Source organism: Copadichromis virginalis, linkage group LG22 (assembly GCF_057382275.1).
Source record: "Copadichromis virginalis isolate Kocher_CV1m ecotype Utaka linkage group LG22, C_Virginalis_male_GT1.1, whole genome shotgun sequence".
Classification (NCBI taxonomy): domain Eukaryota; kingdom Metazoa; phylum Chordata; class Actinopteri; order Cichliformes; family Cichlidae; genus Copadichromis; species Copadichromis virginalis.
This window is the reverse complement of record NC_140638.1, coordinates 24047291-24058056: the sequence shown is the minus strand read 5'-3', so window position 1 is coordinate 24058056 and position 10766 is coordinate 24047291.

Sequence of the window (10766 nt, the reverse complement as noted above, 5' to 3'; positions counted from 1 at the left end):
ATGTATAGAACTTTCTTCAAAATGTGTAAATGCAACTGGAGCTGCTTTGCAATACAAATGTCACAGCAGTACTAAATGGATGTTTGTACAATGCGTGTTTGTAAAATATGCATTAAATAACCATCTTTTGAGCAAAGCACTGACACTAATTGTTGCGCTATAGATTGTAAGGAAAGTTATTTTTATGATTAAGATTTATGCATGTTTATCATCTAGTGAAATAGGTTGTAAAATTTTGTGATTTGTGAAGTATTCACGATTAAAAAAAAAAGAGAGATGCTGTTTTAAAAGGAACTGACATATTTTCTGCTAGGAACATTATGTTATTGTTGTTACAATTATCAGCTGTTAGCGTTTACGCCTACAACTTTACATTTCATTTAATCCTGATATGAAGAACAGTGACTACTGTCAAGTGATCTTCATACATATGATCTCAAAATAATAAATATATAAATGATATCAATGTATCAACATTAAAAAATAGCTATTCTTGGTAATTACAAGCTCGGGTCCTCTACCAGAGGCCTGTGCAGTATCTTAGCTGTTCCCAGGACTGCGCTCTTCTGGACAGAGATCTCCAATGTTGTTCCTGGGATTTACTGGAGCCACTCGCCTAGCCTGGGAGTCACTACACCGAGTGCTCCGATTACCACTGGGACCACTGTTACCTCCACATCTTGTCTAGCTCTTCTCTGAGCCCTTGGTATTTCTAAAGCTTCTCGTGTTCCTTCTTCCTGATGTTGCTGTCATTTGGTATTGCTACATTGATCAGTACCACCACTATGTCCGGTTGGTTAGCCACCGCCATTTTGTCCGCCTGTATCTGGACGTCCCACAGGATCTTAGCTCGGTCATTCTCCACCACCCTAGGGGGCATCTCCCATTTTGACCTCAAGACTTCCAGGCTGTATTCGGCACAGATGTTTCTGTATACTATGCCAACCACTTGATTTTGGCGTTCCATGTATGCCCTGCCTGCTAGCATCTTGCACCCTGCTGTTATGTGCTGGATTGTCTCTGGGGCATCTTTACACAGCCTGAGCTATATGGAAATTGCTGCAAGGTGGGAAAAAAATCCTTTGCTTGTAACACTCCATCATACAAAAGACATAATAATACAAAAACAAAAATACATAAACAAAATAGATCAATATTAACTTTTTGTTAATAGGACAGATTGTCTCCTTCTTTAATGAAAGCTGAAAAAGTAGTGAGTTTGTAGCATTTAAAACTGGTACTGGAAGGAATTTGTATTCATATATCAAATAGACAACAATTAATATTCAGCTGAAACCTGCATGAACTTCATTACTTGAACCAACTAAATATTATCAACACCAACTGATTTAAAATCATATTTTTTACTAGAAAATAATATTGGATTGTACAGGTAAACTAAGTTAGGCATTCAGTTGTGGCTGGCAGATCTTTTGGAGGTTTTTTTTAATTATTATTACTGACTGATTAAAATAATGTAGTGCAGATGATGAACCACAAAACATTTAAGAACTACTGGCCTATGTTTTTCCTTACTCTAAGAAAAATAATATAAATTAAACCTTGTGAAAATTTGTGGGAGTTGTTTTATTGTTGCGTACTAGCTTGAAGTAACAGATTTTTTATGTACAAAAATGAAGTATATTAAGTTGATTGTGATTAATGCCAACAACAAGTATATTAAGGCATTCTTCTTCATGTATTAGTTGAGTGTCTATGTTGTTTCCTTCTGATAATTATTAATTAAAAAGAGAAATATGAGTAAATGCAGCTACTACAAATTTATGATATTTTTAACCATTTAACTCTTGCTTAATGTGCAATAGAAATGTATATGATCGTGTTTGTAATTGCACTGTGCGTGGAAGCTTTGATCACACCAGGTAAAACCACACAGGGATAAGAAAGGTTGAAAGCTTAATCTTGTTCTCGTGCATGCAAAGATGCCACGGTGCTAATAAGAGGGAAAGGCCATTAAAATGTAATTTGGGTTCCGCATTCTGTTTGAGCAGACCGGAGGAGTGTTCAGATTAGCCACACGTTGCCTGGGAGGGACGCATGTTCAAGTGCGTGTATGTGTTTGGGGCGGATTCTGTGTGCAAGCGTGAAATATTGATCGCTGATGGCCATTTATTTTTTTAGGGTCATCCTTTGCTCATTGACCTCTGTGTAATTACCTTTGGGATGACTGGGAGTGTTATTTAAACTCATGACACTCTGATCTTGTTTACCTCCCCTCTAACTGTTAGAATTGCAATAAATGAGCTAATAACCGACTTTAAACACTATTACAGCACGTTGAAGATTTTTCTCTTAATATGTCCTTGTCTAATGAACTGCACAACAGCCCTTTTGAGAGACTTTGCTTTGTTATGTTTCCCCTTTTCTGCCCACACTGATGTATGACTTCCCTTTGATCAACAAGATATTTGCTGAGAACGAAGGTCAAGGACTCCCAAGCTTGATCAAATGAAAGCTTCAAGCTTTGAGTTTGAGCTACTGTTTGTAATTATGACAGTTTGAATATTTAATAACTTTTCCCACAGCATTAAAATGTGGCATCAAAACTAATCTCACGTCAAAGCCTCAATGAGTAAATGTTGAGTAAATGCAAGGAAAGCCTTTATAGAGTTTTTAATGTTGTTTACTCTTCCATTAATAATGATGTTTTGTAAATAGATAATGTATAAGTGAAGCATTTGGACTGCTTTTCTTTTGTAAATAATTTCAGAGCCCTTTGGGTTTTGTGTTGCTGCCCTGTGCTTTCCCCTATCTGTAGTCAAATTCAGTTGAAGGTGAATGTGCATTAGAAACTACTAGGTGAGAAAAGAAAAGACAGCTCTTGTGCACTCTTCACACTCCCTCTGGGGATATTTAGTCTGTGGAAACAGACCTATTTGGGATTGTTGGTTTTTGCTTGAAGTGATATGTGACTACGATTGAGGTAGGTGGTACACAAGGTGTGCCTTCTTTGTGAAGCACTCCTCAAGTGAGAGTTTCTAGTAGAGTTTCTAATACATTTTTTGTCTTATGCATCTACATACAAAGCTATGACATTTTGAGAATTGTAATTGTTTTGCCTGAGCTTCCCAGTTGCCAAACTTAGCCATTAAATTGCAGTCTTTCATCATTAAATCTGCTAACCAATTAACCCTCTCAAGGCAGGTGTTGCAGATTTGTAGCAGTTAAAAGCTAACAACCTGATTACCCCACATACATATTTTATGAGGTTTTTTTTACTCAGAAGTACCACTGCAGGTATTCTTTTGTGCATTAGCAACAAAAACTTAATTTGAGCCTGAGAGGGTTAAAATACAAACACAGAAGGATTCAAAACACTGGGTAACCACTGATTTCCTGATTCCGCTTTTCAATTTAGAACATTTATCAATAATCCCATCTGTTCAGAGAAGACTTCAAAACAGTAGTAACAAAAGCATTTCATTTTCATACACTTTCATTGTGTTAAAAGGACCAGAGTGGCAGAGAGAATTAATACTGTTAACAGACTCACTGTAGCTGACACATCAGAGTATATTTAAATCAATAAAAAAGTAAAAAGCAGGAATTAACCATAATGTGCTAATAAGAGCTGAGAGTCTGCTGTTTGTCATGCCAACCAAAGCCTGAATAAAGGCTTTTTTTCTGGCTAGTGGCTAATGAATCTGTGAAACCATCAATTATTATCAAGTAGTTTCTGATTAGAAACCTGCATAATCTTTTTAAAGAGCTAGTTCCGATGGATGGATGGATGGATGGATGGATGGATGGATAAATAGATTCATGGAGGATCCAGATCCCATAAAAAGACTTAAACCAACAATAAAGTTGTACTTTTTGTCTGTATAAACAAATCCTGCTATAGGCACTGCCTCGTTGCCACAAAAGTCGAACTATTAGTATTCATCTACATTCAAACAGGTTCAGAGTTGTTTGGCTCCAGACGTTTTACCTCTTGCCCTGCATTGCATATTAAGTAGGATTTTACTAAGCAAGAGTGCAGGATTTCTGTATTTGTTAAAAGCCACATGATCCCTGACTTAGACTGAGGGAAGTAATGGAAAATGAAGGCTTCATCTAAGGCAAATTCATTTTAATTATTCTCAGAACACTCAACGGTTGATTTCTTTTGAAAACAGGTATTTTTTCTCCTACTGAGCACACAGCGGTATGGCACAAATGCACAGAAACACACTTAGGACTTGCTTGTGGATGCACTTTTAAATACAGATGCACTTTGGCACCATGCAGACATTTTAATCGGCCTGCGTTAGAGTCAGATATTTGTTGTCTTGTTGGGTTGCAGAGGTTATCTAACTAACACTAGAACACTATTCTAAGTATAAGCACCTAAATGCAGTTGCTGTCGTCTTTTGTTATAATCAAACTCTTCAGAGTGAAGGGGCTGGTCTATGGTGCCAGATTAAATGGTAAATAAATGGCCTGTATTTATATAGCGCTTTTCTAGTCCCTAAGGACCCCAAAGCGCTTTACATATCCAGTCATCCACCCATTCACGCACACATTCACACACTGGTGATGGTAAGCTACATTGTAGCCACAGCCACCCTGGGGCGCACTGACAGAGGCGAGGCTGCCGGACACTGGCGCCACCGGGCCCTCTGACCACCACCAGTAGGCAACGGGTGAAGTGTCTTGCCCAAGGACACAACGACCGAGACTGTCCAAGCCGGGGCTCGGCAACCTTCCGATTACAAGGCGAACGCCCAACTCTTGAGCCACGATCGCCCCTGAATGAACACCAAGTACATTCAAACACAGAAAGCATGTTGTTGAGAGTTTGATGGCAAGGCGACTTACAAACAGCTGTTTGATGGCTTACTATGGCTAAAAAGCCTTTAGCCCTTTTAAAGAAGCATATGACAAGTTGTACTGAATCACATTTCCTCGAGAGAACAGAATATGCATTCAGCTATTAACCCTGGTCTTCAGTGATTTGTATCTCTGCTAACCATACCTGCCTGTACCATATGTGCCCATATGTTCTGGTTTTCACCACAAGCAAGCATGCAAGTGAAAGGCATGGGTGGAATAAGTAATGGAAGACAGCTTGTCACAGTCTTTCAGATGTATGCATGTGCACCTTTAGGTGCTAAAGAAGGAAGTGTTGACATGACCTCTTAAAGCCTCACAGAAAGACATGTATCCAACTGAAACATATGATAAGTGGTTCACTTTGCTTTACTTTTTTCAGAATAAACCTGCACAAATGTCATTTTTAGTGTGACGTCTTTGGCGATGTATTTTATTTTCCATCTCACCATGTGTTTTTTGTGTCCTCTGCACTCTAACCTGTGACAGTTAAAACCAGCAAGAGAATGTGCTCTAATAGTTTATATTCTTCTTTAAATGATCAAAACTGGGTATTTTTTCCCCCATAGCAATTGTAGATGCTGTACGTGCGCATGCCTGCATAGACTTCCCAGCGCTGCCACAGCACTCTCTCTTGATGGATGGTCATTTTCATTGGCTTGCTCATGCTTAATGAACCCTGCAGTTCATGTCTTAATTGAATGCTTTTTACGCTCTTATGTTCTGCACTTATTCCCTTCCGCACCCCCAAGTCCCTACCCCTCCTCCGCCTCTACCCCGTCACCCGCTGCACTTGTTTGCGAGTTAGGATGCTGATGACTCATGAATAAAGGTTCTCTCGTGTCTCACACTTCTTATCAGGCCTCAGAGGAACAGAGACAATGGAAAAACTCACTCACGCCACATGCTGAATAGCTGCAGAGAAGAGAAATGTGACCAGGTCACTCTTGTAACTAAAATGCTGACGTTTCTTTCATCTCATCAGTTGCGTCCTCTTTCGGGGAAAAGCCTTAAAAATTTTATAAAGTTCACTGAGATGGTAGAAGCCGGTGCTGGAAATGCCAAGCTTTATAAGGCACTGCCCTCAAAAGGTAATCTATAGATACAGTGTGCTACTTAATTTTAAGACACCCAAACAAGACTACTATAAGAACTAGCTGGCAGCACAGGCACAGAATGAGGGACTGGAGGTATATTCCTACAATGCTATCTTTCTTTCAGTCTTCTGCTACGGTTTCTCTTTTTTCTTCTGTGTTCATATTGTTCCGCTGTTGTGTGTTCTATCTTCATTTCTCAATGAGTCATCATTCTCATAGCTCGTCAGAGAGGGATGTTGATCTTCTGCGGGCACAATATGCTCACAAACTTGAAATGATGCCCTTGAGATTTCATATTGAGTCATTGTAACTCAAAATGATTGTAACTCAGAAAAAAAATAAATCTTTTCTGGAGGTTTAGCTGTCTTTTATTTTTGACCATGAGTAATAATGTCTTCATGTTGATGTTCTCTTTTGGTGTTAATCGATACAGCTAAAATTTACAGTCCTTGCGTGTGCAATCCAAAGGCCTGGTTGGTGTGTTACGCCTTTCAGAGTGATTATTGTACAAAAAGTGGCCTGTAGTAAATGGTGTACATTCAACTGTGATTTTTTTTTTAAAGCTCAACTCTATAACTGTTCAAAGCCTTTCCACACAGCACTAACTTTTCAGAGAGAATTTTTCAGGTTGTTGAAGAAACAACTTGAAAAGGACAATTCTTTGGATTTAAATTTGGTTAAAAACAAAGGGATGTCCCCTCTATCACTTGGCTCATCACTTGTTCACCTAGCGTCATCAGAGCCTGGACCAAACTCATCAGCCCTTGTGCAAGTGGACTATATATATGCAGTGACACAAGAACAACTGTGACTATATAATATGCACATCTGAAGTCCTCACATTAAACTAAAAGAATTTGAACAGAGTCTCATAAGTGCACAGATATGTAAAGCTATAGTCTAATTTTAACCTGGAATAATATTAAATAGCCCAATGGCATCATTTGAAAATGTCCTGAGATTGACAGCAAATCAATCAAGGGTCAGACAGATTCTAAGTTCAATGAGCCAAAGCTAGGCATGTATGTCCTGTTGACTATGTCCTACTTTTATGCCACTCAGTTAGTATCAATATTAATCTGTTAGTTTTTTATTTGTTTTTCCTTTTTGATGAAATGATATGAGATCGTTTGTCATCATATGGCCACTCAGCATCTACTCATTTTACATAGGCCCTTTTTTAATTACCCAAATGTTCACAAATCAAACTGGAGTGGTCTTCAGCAATAGTTAAGACTTCAGATAAGACTTTCTGCAGGTGTTTCGAAGTTGTTCTTCAGACAGACACTGACTGCTTTTCCTATCACTTACAGTGCAGTCCTTATTCCAGACTCTTTTCAGGGGAACCTTTTTGTTTTTTCAACAAACCATTGTTGTGTCTACAAATAATAGACAATAGTTAGATAGCAAAGAACCAATTGAAATCATATCTTTAGACACTGTGTTACTTGGAGCCTGTCACAAAGATACATTATTTGTTACCTTTTTTTATTAAATTGATAAAAAAATAAAAGTCACAGATTGATAGTTTTAAAATAGTATTTTTACACCAAATTAAACTTGGCACATCTCAGCATGGTGTGCATTATGTCCTTAAAAAGTTTAAGGAAACCAGACAAGTGGAGGACAAAAGTGGCTGGCCTTAAATACTATCTACAGCACTTGAAGAGCATCTGAAAGTCATGTCTATAAGAAACAGGGGGAAAAAAACAATATAACATAGACCTGACTCAGGACCTAAAAGCTGCCCCCCACCCATCAGTCAATCTGTTAACTGTTCGCCAACGCCTGAAGAAATGTCAAGAAGCCATTCTTATGGTGTGTTGAAGTCAAATTTTTGAGTCGAATATGAGTGGAGGAGGTCAGGACAGAGGTATAACAGTGAGTGCTCGTACTTTAAGAGTTCACACACAGGTGTAACACCTTTGCTACACACAGCAACAGTTTGTTAGATCAGATACATTTCCAGAAGCATGATGGAGGCTCAGTCATGCTGATCGATGGAATTATGAACATAAAAAAGTACCTTCAGATTTTGATCCATAATATAATACCATCTGGAAACTGTTAGACTGGCAACAGATTCATTTTTAACATGACAGTGCATTAATCAGTTGTATTCATTGTATACTTTATTTCCATGTATTTACATGCAGCGATTTCTTTCACTAAATTGCCTCACCAACTTCCCATATTCCTAACAAAGTATATATATATATATATATATATATGGTCGGGCATTGCATTGCACAGCTACAAGCATTTCACCTCATGTCATACTGTGTATGGTTGTGTGTGTGACAAATAGAATTTGAATTTGATTTAAAAAAAAAGAGTGGCTCAAAACTTTTGCACAGGACTGTTTATTTACAAAAACATGTTCCGGCTTCATATTGTATCACTACATTAAAATTCATTTATATAGGCCTATGAACTGTCACATCCATATAACACATAATACAGTGGTTTATTAAGTTAGGAGGTTTAGTATACAAACACCAAATACAAGATGCATTCCCAATGCTTGCATCTATATTTAAAGATATAACTGTTAAAACAACACTAACTGATTTTAGCATAGGTATCTTTGCATATGCCTTTAGACTTTAGACTTTACAATTAGACTGCTTAGTGGGTATAATAAATATTTTAGATGTCTATTAAATGATCTGAGAAGACGCCATTTCACTTTGCACACTTTTGACACGCTGACATATTTTGGGGCTTATGAAAGGCTGCCATGACTGGCCAACCATTTAGTCCAGAAAATGTCCATGGATGGATGTCTGGTGCTTGGTGGATTTTTAATCTCAACATATTAGATAACAAATGCTGTTAATTGCTGCCAAGGTTTCAAGGCTCTAAATAATTCTTGCCAGCATCCAGCATCTCATCAGCAACATCTCCAGCTCAGCGTCTCCATCACACAAATCAGTCAATTTGTCACTACTGAACCACACGGCTGATCAAAGGCACTTGCTGTAATCATTTTTAATGACTTTACTTTTTTCTAATCCAAGTATTCAATAAAAAACTTGTCATTCAACATATATTAACACATAACTGAAGTGATAATTATGCAATGTGTATTCAGAAACAAAAGTGAAAATGAGCTCTGTGGCAGTTACATGCTTTCCAGCTGTGAGTGCCTCTGCAAATTATACTCTTTTTTTTTTTTTTTTTTTTTTTTTTTAAATGACATCAGAAACAGCAGTATGCGACATTACGTGATGGCAGAGCTTCAGTTCATCCTTTGTCATTTTTTTTTTTTTTTTTTTTTTTTTATAAATAGGACAGGGGGAATGAATGAGAGAAAGAGGGGGAGAGAAAGAAAGAAAACCAAAGGGGAGAAGAGACGGTGAGAAGGGGGGGGAAGAGAGAGAAAAAAAAAAAAAGAACTCCTGGGTCACCTGTATGGAGAAAAAAAAAAAACAAACAAAAAAAACAAACAGAGGAGACAGCAAACAACAAAGAGCAACATAATAATAGAGAAAACAAAGCACCATCACAATAAACTAGCTAGTCATAGATATCAATATTTACTAAATAATAAACGATATTGTGCAGCACGCAAGACAGACAGCGCACAGTGTGCTTTGAGGCAGCAGCCAAGAAAGCTTTAGTCCGCGTCTGTGAATACCCATGTGTGCATACCTGTGTGGATCAGCATGCTTGCATTCCAAAGGTTTCTCCATGTAATGATCTGCTAGGGAGTGTGGGGGGGCCACAGCCCCGTCCTCCAGGGTGTGAAGCGGGTATGGAGGAGATCAAAACTCCAGACATCCAGAGGCCCCCAGAACACAAGAGACCATGGAAGACCAACAGAGGGGCAGCCGCGCCACTGTTCCAGTAAGAGCTGAGGAGAGTCCCAGATGAGGGCTCGCCCAGCAGCCGCGGAGCAGAAGTCAGGGGGAGTTGCAGTGACGCGCCCGTGAGCTCCGCCGGCCCCCAGCTGTGCCTGAGTGACCGAGCCCCAGGCCGAGAGGCCGGGGGCACCCCACCTCCAAAGGGGCCCGAGCGAGCCCCAGGCCCCAGGCCCCGACAAGCGGCCGCCAAGGAGTGAGCCGGTGTGTACCCGGACGCCCACCCCCAGACACAAAGAACCACCAACACACCGACACCTGAGGGAGTCCGCCACCGGCAGGGGAAGTGGTGGTGGGTGGAGATAGGCCTCCAAACCTTGGAGGGCCTGAGGTGTCCCCAGAGAGGTGGCGTCTGATACCCAACCTGACATATAGACACAGACATACAGGCACCCACAGACACAAACATCCATTCCCACCCTCATGCTCTCATATGCACTCACTCCACACTCAACCAACGTGGAGACAGACATAAAGAGACGCTGTACACACAATCACACTCCCCAAGCATACTCTACAAACCGGGTCTAGGTACCCTTGCCCCTGGAGGGGGGAATTGCACCCAGACCCAGGTGGTGTTACCCTTTTCCCTGCGGTGGGGAGAGGCAGACCACCCCGACTCCGCAGCAGCAGGGAGGCCCCACACCCCAGACCGCAGTCGGACGGCCAACTCCTCCCACTAGCCCTCCCGCTCCAGCAGGCCGCAGAGAATGGGAGTGGGAGAAGACTCCAAACCTCCCTCCACCCGCTCATTGTAGTGTTGATGCATATGTGTTCTAAGGTGTAATTAAAACCCAGGAGGGCATGGAGCTACCTGCCAAGGAGCAGCAGGTAAGCGCATAGTCCCTCCTGCTAGCCCTCAATGACTAAGTGTATTTAAAATTGAGAGGTGGGCAACGACGTCAGGGGTGAGGTATACACCCTGATGGTAATTTGGACTCCGTGATTGTGCCCACCCCCAAGATCCTATATG